Here is a 14,197-nt window from a genome sequence, read left to right as displayed (position 1 = left end):
CTACGATTGCTTTCACGGTGTCAGTGACGGGAACTGGATCCAGCCACGTGAGATTTGGGAAGGCAGATGTGCTACTGGAAACTCTACCTCCAGCACATACAAAGACATAACACACTGGTTCACACACAAAAGGAATGTCAGCGCTCAATGAAAGAAAAAAAAACTATACCACTTCCTGTGCTAAACTTAACCAGTGAATGTCACGTGTGGGCTACTGATACCTCTGACAGGTGCAGCAACAAAAGGGAAGGAATCAGACACTGTGTCTGGACTGAGTCACAAAAGATTTGTTTCTCTAAATAACCTCTCTATTTTAACATCTATATCATTTTAAAGCTGCACTAATCTACGTGGTTAGATTATACAACAGTTTGCGTCGACCGAGCAATCTGATCAACACACAGCGTAGCACGATGCATGAGTCACGATACGATTTTAACAGAATACATCGCAGTACTTTACACAGTTCACATTTCCTGACGTATTGTTGCATTGATTTCCCGCACAGCCCTAAAAACTACAGTCCTTCTACCACTCCATTACAATCCTGTATAGTGCTTGTAAATGTAGCATGCCAGTTAAATTTGTTTGCTTTATTTAATTTTCAAATTGTATTTATTTGTAAGGGACCACATACAAAACCAACATAAATTATGCCACTTGATGCATATAAACACATATAATTATAAAATGTTGTGGTGCAGGGAGGTGTGATGAACTCCACACTCATTCCTGACAGTTGTGACAGTGAAGCAAACCCTCCGAGTGTAACGCTGCTTAATCAACAATAGATCTGATGGCTATGTGTATGCGCACAGATAATTATCTCGCAACTCTTCTCCTCCTCAGCTTCGGAGCATGTGTATGCACCCTCCAACCCTTGAGTTGGGCCTAATGATGAGGAAAAAAATAATTAAATATGGTGAACGAGGACGAGTTCCCCCCTCTCCCCCCATCCTCACTCATCCACACCCCCCCCCCCCCCATCCAACCCCAGCCCCTACAGTAGCTCCACAGAGCATTTTTAGCATCTTTTAGCTAATTGGTTTACAGTTTACTCTCCAACCAAGCATTTAGCTTCTGAAAGAGCCAGATGTTTTCCTCGGGGCACACAGTGACTTGACAGATAGTGAATAGATAACCTTTCACAAACAAATCCACACACTGACAGTAAAATAGAATGAATGCCTCTGTGCATGAAGTGCCACAAAAACAAATACAACCCAAAAGAAAAAACTGTAAATAAGAGAACATACAGCACAGTGGGGGGGGGGGGGGGGGGGTGAAAGGTTAAAGAAAACATTCAGAGACAACTGAGCTTGAAAGACAAGAAATGAAGGGATGACAACACGCTGGAGTGGTGGAGGTGGTGAAGCCGCATGTACAAGGAAACGGCCGCCTTCCACTTTGTTTTTAGTCATTTTATTGGTAAGTCTTCGTCCAGGAGGAGGTGTGTGACCCAGTGTGATTTATTGTCTGTCTCTGCGGAGTGCTGCAGTGGAATCTGTGCATGTTACAAACGCATGTGTTGTTGTGGTGTGAACCACACTTACATCATGATGTAGGTGTGTGACAGAGGGGAGCTTCACCACACAAGAAACCAGGACGCTGCATCAGCTGAAAGTGGGACAGCTTCAATAACTTGCTGCTTGCAGGATATCAGGCTGTGTTTTTCCTCCTCAGGCGGTACACTAATTCTGTTTTGAGCATAAAGTTCTTCTTTGCACAGAAGCGGTAAACATAACTGGCAGGGCATGGGCGTGATGTTGAATTTCTGAGGGCTGTTTCTGTTGATTCAGGGGGAAAAAAAAAAAAAAAACGCATTTTACAGCATGCTCAGCCAGCCAAGTGTCCAATTAGTGCTGTGGAGAAAATCTTCATCGAGGCAGAATTTGAATTACATTCTGTGAATTCAGGAGCCATCCTTGCCAAGGTCTTACACCGGGGAATCAATGACTTCACTGAATTATCAAACTGTGTCATAAATTAGAGTGTTTCATTGCCTACATCCTTGATCTGCAGAATTGAGGCAATTTTGCCTTCTTTGCTGTTGAAGATGAGCAGTGGCACTTCAGTGGCACTCCTTTTGGATATTCAAATTATTGTCCTCCGCTCTGGGAGAGTGAGAGACAGAGAGAGAGAGAGAGTGAGTGAGTGAGAGAGAATGAATTTGAATAATGTATTGCAATGGGAGTGAAGCCACGGGGCCGCAGAGGTCGTAAATTCTGCTGCTACATCGGCTCAGCCTAAATGGGAGGCACACAGGGTTGTTTATAAAATGCCCTTGGAAAAATGAGTCTAATCCCCAGCCAAACCGTAAGCCATGGGGAGAGCATTAGATAACCCACAAGCTGCAGAGTAATGAGAGTAATGAGGGAGATGGAGAAGCAGAGCCAGGACACAGAGAATGCATCCATTTATTGGCTGTATGCTCTGATTGCCCAGACCATTTGAGACAAACTGGAGCCTGACACAGTGCTGGAGTCCATTTCGTCTGATCAGCAGCAATAAGCACTTTCCACAGCCAGTGATTGCTCCAGGCTGGCCACAGCCATACATCATGCACATTATATAAGCCCTTCCTATTATGTCTGTTTATCTAGTATCAACATCACTGATCCACCGTGCCTGCCAGCGAACACAATACGTGAGAGTCTTCTTGACCCACAAATATCCACCGTAATTCTGATTGTACCAAAGTATTTTGGAAACACAGTGTCAACAGAAAAAAAAAAGGCCCAAAATTGGCCTTATGTAACACATCCAGTTTTGTTTTCACACAGCTCTCACCTTTTTATAACCTGACTAGTCATATGGTTTGTTTCACTAAACGATCTTAGAAGTCCCCCAGAGAAACTTTGTCTCTGGGTAACTTCAACTGATGAGATCAACAAACTGGAGGAAGAGGCTGTCTTGCACCCGCTACGTCCCCCTGGTGAAACTACTTATTATCTGGTGAAAAGATGCAGCTGATGATGGAGGAAGCATGTGGCAGTCTCCCAAGAGAGGCAGAGGGGGCGGAGCAATGAGCAGGACAGCTTGGTAGGGTGAATTGGCGATGAACAATGGGGGGGGGGGGGGGGGGGGGCGACAACAAGAGAAAAAGGAAAAAAACAGGCAAAAACTGATATAACTGATGCTACAGTAGCATCTAGTCATGGATGCTAACCTCGTCAGGAGCCCTCCATTGTTGTTTTGAATGAACTGTTTCGCTGTCCTCACACAGAACCGACAAGATGGTTTCTCGCCTGATCTTGTGACATCATGATCTTGCCTCAGGGGTACTCACCTTTACAATGCAGCCATGATGGCTCAGCCGTCTGATGGAACGTGACCGGATGCTCAGGAGGATCTTATCACATTGTGGCCGTCTTTTCTTTGCTGGCTAAAAAAAGATGGATGTGCTTTCACAGTGATATTCCTGCTATTATTTTTATTAATGTGTTATAAACCACATCACCACTCCATCACACTGAAATACAGAAAGGCAAACAAAGGCATTTGCCTCTCTCTCGCTCTCTCTCTCTCTCTCTCTCTCACACACACACACACACACACGTGCACACACATGCATACACTCCATGACAGACCAGACTGTACAAAGTGAGCCCGCCTTGATGTCTCATTAGCAGCAGAAGCAGGCTTCCTCCTGTTTTGCCAGAAATGAAAAGGGGGGGGGGGGGGGGGGTGCAGCGTGCAGGTGAGCCTGGATGGCTGGCTGCATTGTTACTGCCTCCAGAAGGGTTCCTGCAAATGAGAGTTGCCTGCCTGCCTGCCACTGCACCCCCCCCCCCCCCCCCCCGACTTCTCCTAGAAGCCCACCCCATAAAGCCTGGGTGACGGAGCAGGTAATAAGGGGCCTGAATGCAATGAGTCAGCACTTTAGCCCCCATTTAATTTCATCGGAATGCAGCGCTGACCCCCACCACACACACTTCCTCCCTCCCTCCCCCATCCCTACCCCTTCTGTCTCCCATACCTCCACTTCTCTCCAATCTCTCTCTCTCTCTCTCTCTCTCTCTCTCTCTCTCTCCCTCTCTGCAGCAGACTTAACCCCTTCCTTCCTCATCTGTGCCATGTAATATTGCGTAGCAGTGCTTTAAAAACCCACTTCTTTTTAATAAACTCTCCCACCCCCGCCCCCCCCCCCCCCACACACACACACACACACACACACACATACACACTCCCCGTGAGTGAGAACTGGGTACTTTGAATGTTTCGTTGTTTTTGGTATGCAGCCTCTTAAACTTCGCCGTGCTGACAGCGAATGTTGGTGTTGGTGAAACAGAGGTGGGGGCTTGAGAGGGAATGTAGGCCACACATTCCTTTCCTAGGAGCTGTCTGAGCACAAGCAAACACGGCTGCACAATCAGACCAGGATTTCCGCTGTTCCCCAGCATGGGCCAGACTCTGAGTTTTCTCCTCACTTTGCACGAACCCTCGGCTCAGTTCCCCACTGATGCTAGCAGCTCCCATGTGCGGCTTTCCATCCTTTAAACAAATCCATCTCCTTCCATTAAAATTATCGCAGAGAAGATGTTGATCTTTGTTCTCCGTTTAAATGATAAATCTTTCCAGATGCTGTTTAAAATGCGTGTCATGCCTCGATATGTGCCAGTTAAACACGTTGCGTTTGTTTTGATCCCTAAAAACCTACAATTTAACAATAAATGTAGATTTATTCTAGTTCCCCTCCAACTGTATACAACACTAGCATGCAGAGATTCTTCGTCATCAAATCTTAATTATGGCTTGTCCCAGCTCTGCTCCGTTTTCTGCTCTTATTGTTTAGGCTGTTTCCTGAGAAGGATGGATGACATTTTCCAGACCTCCTCTCTCCTGGTTCGCTTTCTTCTTCCTCCTCCCTATTTCCAGCTCTCTGCTTTTGTGTCTCATGCAGCTGCAGTACAATAACAGTGTTTGAGTGCAACAGTCCAGACAGGACTTTGGTTTAAATAAGCACCCCCGGGGCCATGTAATAACCCAGCATCCCCCCACCGTCCCAGTCTCCCAGTGCTGGGGCTCGCTCCATAACACATTCCTCCGCATGCACCCTGCCAGCCGCTCAGTCAGCCAGCCAGCCAGGCAGCCAAACCACCATAGGAAAAATACAGAGCATGGAACTGTGATTCACAGCCCTGATATAGAATATCACCTCCTCCCTTCTCCTCCGTCCAACAGCTGGTTTCCTGGAAGCAGACTTGTGCGGTGGGAGTTCAGGCCAGGGAGGGAAGGCGGTGGACTTGAGGAGGCCCCAACTCTGCTCCTTCAAAGGCCTCTCTGTTCACATCTGCAGGTCCGAGTGTTGCAACATCCATGAGCAGCCTGTGTTTACGTGAAGGGAAAGCATGCACTGTGGAATAACGGGGTTTGACATTATGCAGGTTATCTCATCATGAAATAAGTTAAGGCCCTTAAAGGTGAAAAGGTGAAGTGGAAGTGGAATGGTTTCATTGTCCAGCTGTCAGGGATTGAAGACTTGATCCCTGAAGAGATGCAGTCTGTGCTGGCAATGTGGGAATTATTATCTCATTTATAACAACAGCAACTAAAACTGTTGCGTATTGTCCACCGCCCTCGACAATACATCCCTCAGTAACAATAAGCCCTAATTTATCATTAAGCTTCAACATGCTACAGTCATTCATCTTTAATGCACAGTGATAGCTTAACATTTGGAAGTGCCCCTAACCTACTTTGGAGATCATGTCAAGTCATATGTCTCCGCTGCCTTTCCTGTCTGCACATTGACCCTCGAGTAGAGGAGAAGAATAGGAGCAGGACTCACTCCCCTCCTGCACATGAACAGCCTAATTTAGGAAAGCGTGTCAGTGTGAACCTTTGTCACATCGCTGGGCTCAGAATACCCATTGTTCCCTTGATAGAGTCACTCCACACAGAAAAAGCCCTTAAGAGCACAAAGAATAACCTGCATCCTGCGCCCTCACAGACACATCTGCATTTGTATGTATTATGAATTAGAACCCGCTTTCTTGGACCATTCACTTCTACCCGCACACACGTGCTCGATACAGAGAGATTAAGAACTGGAAGTGGGCTAGCATGAGATCACACATGCTCTGACTCATTAGGTACGTTTAATATAGTCTGCCTGGAAAGCCATCTGTTAGTCAACGGTGCCAGATATGATGTGATGCTGGCAGCCATGTTTCCTCCTCTTTACCATTTTGGAAATGGTTGTTAGGCTATAGTCTTAAAAGTCTTCTCATAAAAAGCTTCGATTGGGGCCCTGTCCCCCAAATTAAAAATATGTCGCCTCAAAAAAGCTCCATATTCAGTGCATACGGAATCTGAATTATTATTTGGAGGGGTTACTGGCAGAGGGAAGAGTGCTAGCGTCAGAGCAGCACACTGCTGTGACCCAATTTAAATGAACTGTGACTGGTGGCACTAGTTTTCCTCTATATTTACCTTAATAGTCTGATAGTGGCATAATAGGCTGTGGTGGGATTGTGTTGGTAAATAATAGCAAGCATTAGTATATACTTTCTAGTACTGTAATAATATTTGTATGCAAATATGACAATATATTTTCATTATAGAGAAATAACTTATGTGTTATTTTTACCCAGTATCTGATAAAGTATCCAAAGTCATTAGCATTAGTACTAGTGGACTTCTAGAATAATTTATTATCGTATAACAGCAGTATTTGTTCTTTACACCATAAATTGCTTGTCTTGTTGTTTCTAAGAAACTGAAACTTCCATTTGAGGAAATTAAGGTCACTTTGTTACAAAAAGGCAGTTTTATTATGTTTTTATTAAATTCGCATATTTGGGTTAGTTAACCCTTAACATGAAGCAACAGAAGACAAACAAACCCGGCAATACTGTTGATTTTATTTGATAATAAAAATTCCTGAGAATAAAATATGATTCAGGTGTTGAAATGAGTTCGCGCGTCAGTAGACGTCTCCACATATCAAGGTGTCATCTGTCGATTCTGGGGCTGCTGTGTGCATATATTTGGTGGTGGCGGTGTGTGTGTGTGTGTGTGTGTGTGTGTGTGTGTGTGTGTGTGTGTGTGTGTGTGTGTGTGTGTGTGTGTGTGTGTGTGTATCCCCTGAGACAGAAACGAGCCACAGTGCCTCTTTTGCCAGCAGCCCCCCTCTCCTCGTCTCTGGCTGGGAGGGTCTTGGGGATTAACTTTCCACTTCTCTGATCCACTTTTCCACAGAGCCAATAGCTATGCAGGTCTGGAAATGTGTTTTGTGGCTGGGTGAGACAAAAAAAAAGAAAAAAAATCAAGGCCAATTCCAAAATAATTTATGACCCCGTCTCAAGGTTATTTCTGTACTTTACCTTTGCTGCCCTTCATTTCGATGACCTCATCTCCATTATAAATCTTGCAGTAAACAAGGACACACTTTACATTCACAGGACATTAGTTTGACAGAAAACATGACTTTGCCCAACAAATACAGTCCTCCAGAGTATTTCCTTCTCTTGCCACATTAAAGTTCACCTCTTATTTATTACATAAGCTTCTTTTGCATATTTCCATTTGTATTCATGCTCCATTCCAACCCTCCATAATTGCTTCCTCCTCTTGCCTTTTTTGAGCCTGAAGAGATTACGCTCTGCAGCTGCAAATGATTTTGTTTTATAATTGGACGGGGAACCCAAAATTAGGACGGGTGAATACATATCACTATAGTGACAAAAAGTGAAGTTTCATTCCACATTTTCACCTCCAGCTACCACCTCTTAATGCACTGCGGTTTATTGGTGCAGTATATCTCGGATTTCAGGGAGTGCAGTACGATTTCAGCAGAGCCTCATTCAAACCGCAGGGAGAGATATAAAATGTGTGATTTCTTCAGGAGACGGGATTGAAAGCCTCCATCAAGACAGGAAAGAGGGAGTTGAGGTATTCCTTTGAAGTGGGTGGCTCGGATATTAAATAATTAAGTTGCAGGAGATTAAAGTTTCAGAAGCTAATTTGGCCCCTACCACGTCCTGTCACTCCACAGCTTGAAGAGTTTGCAGCCTGCAGACGGCTGGTGAATAAGTGTGACTCACTTCCTGTGTGTGGCTGGGCTGGAGAAACCCTATATCTTCGGCAGACTGAAACAGGAAGTTCATCCAGGGCACACTGTGTGTCTCTGACTCAGAGCAGAGTGACGCCATTTTTGCTGTCCGAGTTTTCAGGAATCCAATCCTCCATGTGCTCCAGCAACAAAGAGGCACAGAGAGGTTTCACTTCCCCTCTGTTTTTTCCCTAATAAACACTCACCATAGTTGCTGACAGTTGAACTGTGATGTGGAAAGAAGTTCGTTTGCTGATGCAAGAGGAATATGTTGCTTGTGTTAGCCTGGATTTCATGTTATTTAGATGAGAGGGTTTCAGTTTCAGTCGCTGCATGCATGCTGACGGGGCGGCCAATCGCCTGGAGGTGAAAGCTCCGTTATTTTCGTCTGGAATGTGCCTCTCAGCTGACATTGAAACCTCATTTTCAAACACCTTGGGGATGACACTGCCAAAGTTGTAAAGTAATTGATATGTATGAGGGCATATAAACACAAGCCCACTGTCTTTGAGGACAAACAACAGACTTTTTTCTTCCGTGTGACTTGGAGGGCCACAATAACTTGAACCCCTGCGGCGATAATGATAAGGAATAACCCGTGTATCTGCTGTTTCAGATTGACTGGGTGTTGGGGGCAGCAGATTCGTTTTCCTCAATATTTAACCTTGTAAATATGTCAAGAGGAATCACTTATATGAGGCTAGATGTGGCCCAGGCTGAAACCGTCTCTGTGGCCACACACACAGCTCCTTCCTGACTACTTGTATTTAACAAAACGTCACCAGATCTTCAAATCTCTTAGTTCAACAGCTGGTCTCATTCTTCTAGACCTGGACTATCTGTATTATGGTGATATAGCACTGCAAAACTGCTATCACCTGGGCCAATAATTTGTTTTGACTGTCAAGGGTCGGAGGTAGCTCAGGGCGGTGTTGCTATGTTGCAGGGAAAAACAGGCCTCCCGTTGTCAAGTGGGCCAGAGGGCTGCTGGGATGGAGCGCCAAAGCCCTGCGGTGAGATCAGTTTATGGAGAGCTATGTTTAAGAAAGAGCCACAGAGGGCTGTTTACGCCGTGCTGAACCAGCATTACTCTCATCTCGCTGCAGGAAACACAAATAAAGCTTACAACCTGAAACTAAAACACATGATTACTGCCATCCTGCCATATTAGTTGTAGTTGCCGGCTGTTGCATCATACACTAAAGAAGTAACATGTTACCTCACAGTGTGTGTGCTTGCGTGCGTGTGTGTGTGTGTGTGTGTGTGTGTGTGTGTGTGTTTGAGGACAGAACATACACACAATTTCATTGTTTTTTTTTAGTTTTATGTGTTCTATCAAATAAAATAAACAAAGTGATGTTTACAATGCGGGTGTGGAACGCGCGCTTACTCCTGGTTGTTGTATTGAGTTTAACGTAGAATCATATATCTCTGCATGCTTGCATACACAGATTTGTTGTTCCAGGTGGAACAAAGCCGATTTTCTTTGTGTTCGGTGTGAGCCAATCTCATAGGAACATGGGAAAAAAACATGGGGTCACAGGTTGGGTTCCCTGTGTCGCCTCTGGTTTGGTTGGGTGTCACTACAGAAATAACTAGTCATGATTGCCGTTGGGAAGCCGGATGAGGTTATGTGTCCTGGTTGCTGCTGCAGCCCCCCCTCTGGTTGGAGACAGAAGAAACAGAGTGATCCTGTCGTCGTCAAGTGAGAAGATGAAGCCGATGTCTCAACATGTGACGGAGGATGCATGAGGTCATCTACAGTTCTTCCCAGAGCGGCAAAGGGGCGGAGCAACAACCAGGACAGGTTGACGGGTGATTCCGTGATGTACAGTTGGGCAGAAAAACAGGGAGGTTAAAAGACAAAAAAAGAAAAGATTACAAAAAATGTGAAATGATCTTGAAAATGATACAATCTTTTAACAGCACACGATAACTGTTAAGATTATGAACCAGCGCCACGGAATCAACACCAATAAGAAATCAATGAGGATCCTTTTGTGGTCAACCTATAAAATAGCTTCAAAAATGTAGCACAAAAAGCCCCTAGTAAGGGATTTGAAAACATCTTTGGGTGGATTCATGTACAAACACAGACTTGTAAACACAACTCAAATGGCCGTCTCCTGCAAATAAGTCCTGGGTCTGCTGGTACCAACCAACACCTCAACCTGCACCTTGATGTGGACTTCCTTGTGTTTGGTAACACCGCCCACCACATGATGTTGTTCAACCAGAGAGTGTGTGAGTGTTCACCGCGAAGCAGAATTCTTATTGACATTTGGGGCCGTTTATTTAGTGTTTCCTTGTAACTCTAACACATACAGTAATGTGCTGCCACCACACAGTGTAGTGTTATGAGGTTTTAGTCACATGTTGGTGATGATATTTTATCCTGATTTAGAGCAACGTTTGGCATAATTGTTAAAACATTTTCTGCGTTGCATACTTAAAAAATTATAAAAAAAACGTGTCCAGTCCATTGAGATAATTGTTTAATACTTTACTGGCATTTTGACTCCTTATCAACTCATTTTTAAGAAGAAATGAGACCAAATAATGTCATGTTTAATTATCTGAAAATGTACTGATCTTAAAGGTTTAAATAGACTCAATATCGGAGTTGTGTGCAAGCGTGTGATGATGGATTAAAACGCTTTCATGAATAAATTCACACGAACACAGCCCTACACATTTATTCTGATGAAAATATTACACCAGCCAGTGATGAAACAGCAGAGTTGCCTACTATCAGTCACCAGGGGAAGTTCAGCATCAGCTCCAGATAAACACACAGTATTATGACAACAACAACAACCCCAACAACAAGCACAGGGGAAGCCTTCAGCAGGGAGCCCCGGCCTCTCACCTGCGTCCCCCGTCTGTTCATCTTAATCCAACCTTTACTGTGCCTAACAAAAGAAACAAAAACAGCCAAAGGGCCTTGGTTGTGTTTTCAGCCAAACACTTACTTAAAAACTGCCTCTGTCACTTTACCGCTTGCTTTTACTCCACTGAGATAATGTCTTCACTGCCTCCAGGGATGATCTCTAGAATGAACCCTACAGATGAAAGAGAGCAGTGTGACGACAGGTGGAAAAAAGAGAAGAGCAAACACGACCTGGCAGGAGTTTTTAAAGGTGGCAGCTAAACAAAAGGCCCACAGCAACGTGGATCATCCCTCCCTCCTCTGGTATGGCAGCCAACCTCCAGGCATGCTGGAGCTCTGTCTGTGCTCCTGTGTAGACTAGCTCCGCTTTAGCTGCAGGCTAGGAGGGAAGGAGGGAGGCAACGGTGGGCAGGGTGTGTCTGCTCACCATGGGAGCAGGTGGGCAGATTGCACTCTGAGGTGCAAGGCGTTGGAGAAAGGGAGGGAGGGATGGTTAGCAGGTGGTGTGATGCTACCACGTAGCAGTGGGTTGATGAGACGCCGCCACTGATGACATCATGACATGCAGCCATTTCTCTGAAACGCACATTTAACTTCATACCACGAAAAACTTTTTTTGTGTCAGTAAACCACAAAACACATTTCAAAAAGGAAAAACCCAAAGTATATTTGTGTAACTTCTTGTCAGAAATTCTGCTCATACTTAAAAAAAGATACATAAAAGGCTTTAAAAGGATGAAAAAACATTTTTTTATTTATATATAGTGTAATAAGTAAAACAATCTGCCTGTGTACTATGGTGTACTAATTTACTTGAGACTTCTTGAAATAAGTCCCTGTATCTCATGAGACTGAAGGGATTCTCTTTATATTAAATGTATGATTTTTTTTTTTTACTCGATATTGGATCTTTTTTGGGTTTTTTTTTTTTTGCAAAGCAACTTTTAACTATTTGTGATTTAAAAATCAGTTTTTCCTGAACTCCCGGTCAGACGTTGTGTGTTCTCAGAGGTTGTCCCAGATATAACGGCGATGTTTGATGTAGGCCAGTTCCGCAGCAGGGTTGCCAAGGGGAAACCAAGGAGCCAACTTAACTAGTTCATGTCACTCATCGACTTAACAGATACAGGCTGAGGAAGAAATAAATACACTTCTTCCGTAAAGACTTTCTAGTCCTTCCTATATTCCAGAATGATTTTTCTGACATTAAGCTGCTTACGTATATTCTTCTACATTCACAATGCCAGGTCAAGAAAAAAACAACAAGTTCAGGCAGGGGCTAAACAAAGCAGTCCCTGTCATAAGCCATCAAACTCTAATAAGGCATAACCCAGTCCTGGGTGGGCGAGGGAAGCCGCTGTTTTTCTGCTATTTCCATTTATAGACTGCACCAACGAGCCCCCTGGGAGATTGCTTGCCATGACTCATGTCTCTAGTGCTTCTGGTCCAGACTACCCCCACCCCCACCCTTCATCATCCCTGAACATCGCTGACTTTTTCTACCCTGTTTCTTGCTCTACATGAGCTCACCTATTTTATTTGTATTGTTTGGTCCGTATTTCTCTGCCTGCTTCCATTTGTAGAGAATAGATAAAACCCCTCGAACAAAGGATCAATGGGAGGAATGAAACACGGGGTCAGACCAGCCACTGTAGCTGATGATGAAAGCGATAAGTAGGCTGAATCAGTCCCGTGTAAATAGCAGCTCCAGTACTGACGGCGGCCATTTCCCAGAACTGTTGTTGTGGTGAAACGGCAGCGTCAATATGGGAGGGATGTCTCTGTCTGCCTTTCCCAGCACAGCAGCCTGCAGGCTTTTCACCATCACGTGGTGTACTTGTCCTCTCCCTCCCTTCTCCCTCTCTTCCTCCCCCCACTTCTCTTTGGTTATTCCAGTCACGGCACCCCCCCCCCCACACACACACACACACACACACACTCTCTCACACATACTCCCCCCCAGCCCTCCCCATCCCGCCCCTCTGTGCTCTGTCAGGTCACCCGCCTTGTTTGTTCAGATGGAACAGAAGAGGAAATGAAAGCTCTGAGTCCACTGTTAACCCCTTCCTGGGACTCTGCTCCACAATCAGTCCTGACGTTTTTCACCGTGTTGTTCACCTGCTTTGATGAGGATTTGTTACTGTATCAGGATGCAGACGCCACGTTGGTGCTCGTGCTGGAGAGTCGGCTAAAAATACATTCAAATCTGTATGAAAATGCTGCACCATGTCGGAAGATAGTAACGGAGGTCTGGTTAATGTTCCTGCACGTATGACTTCACCATAAAAATGCTGTGTCAGTGTCTTGCTGATGCTAAAGCAAGAATTCATATCCCTCCATTATTCAATCTGTAAAGATAGAGCCAGCGAGGGAGGGAGGGCGGGAGAGCTCATGTTTATCCTTCAGTCTGCCACGTTCTTGCTTGGTTACTATGCAACCAGGTCAGAACAACATGGACACCACAGTAGCTGAATGGCCATTTTGGGTAAAAGCTCTCTGCAATAATAAACAGCTTCTGGCACAGAGGAGGTTTTTTTTCCAACTGCAGATTGCTGCCAGAATACAGAGTTAACTGCAATACCATTTACTGCTGTGGAAAAACATCAGCCGTCCAAACCCACATACCTTCAGAGGCTTTGAACAGCTTGTAATCCTCAGCAGCTCTGATGGCTCTCAGAGACACGCCAGATCAGGCTGCTGCCAAAGAAATTAGTGCACAGTTATAGTGGTGCGTTCATATCAACGAAAGTGTCGGAGAGTTTCTCAGTGGACAGGAAAAGTAACTGCGTGATCTTCAATTGCAGCTTTTTTTTTTTATCTCAGTTTGGCCACAGCTGGCCTTTGTGTTTGCTGGAAACCCGGAGATGTCTTTACATGGGGAAGATAAGCCTTAGAAGCACAAAACAGCTGCCTTGGATTTCTACAATGCTGGAGCGGGAATGCCTCATGCTTATTTTGAAGAGACTCCAAAGATATTTGGAGCGATTTGAGGGGAGATCAACTGAACTTTAGCCTCTCGCAGAGGAGAGGAAGAGAAAAAGAGACGCTGTTGCTGCCAGAATCTTTGAGGCCCAAATGAACTTTGAATTAGACAAAGTGGGGGGGTACGTTCAAACATTACCAGTCTTCCAGTCGTTCATTCATTCACGTGTTTCATCTGAATCCACCGCCCTGGTTCCTGCAATTATCTCTTATTGACTTGCATCAGTGAAAGCGCATGAGTACAGCTTGTGCAAACTGTCAAGGCTACA

Source organism: Aulostomus chinensis, chromosome 16, assembly GCF_037954235.1.
Source record: "Aulostomus chinensis isolate RoL2024-O1b breed Wild chromosome 16, RoL_Achi_v1.0, whole genome shotgun sequence".
Classification (NCBI taxonomy): domain Eukaryota; kingdom Metazoa; phylum Chordata; class Actinopteri; order Syngnathiformes; family Aulostomidae; genus Aulostomus; species Aulostomus chinensis.
The sequence above is the reverse complement of the archived record's forward strand: the minus strand, read 5'-3'. Positions refer to the sequence as shown.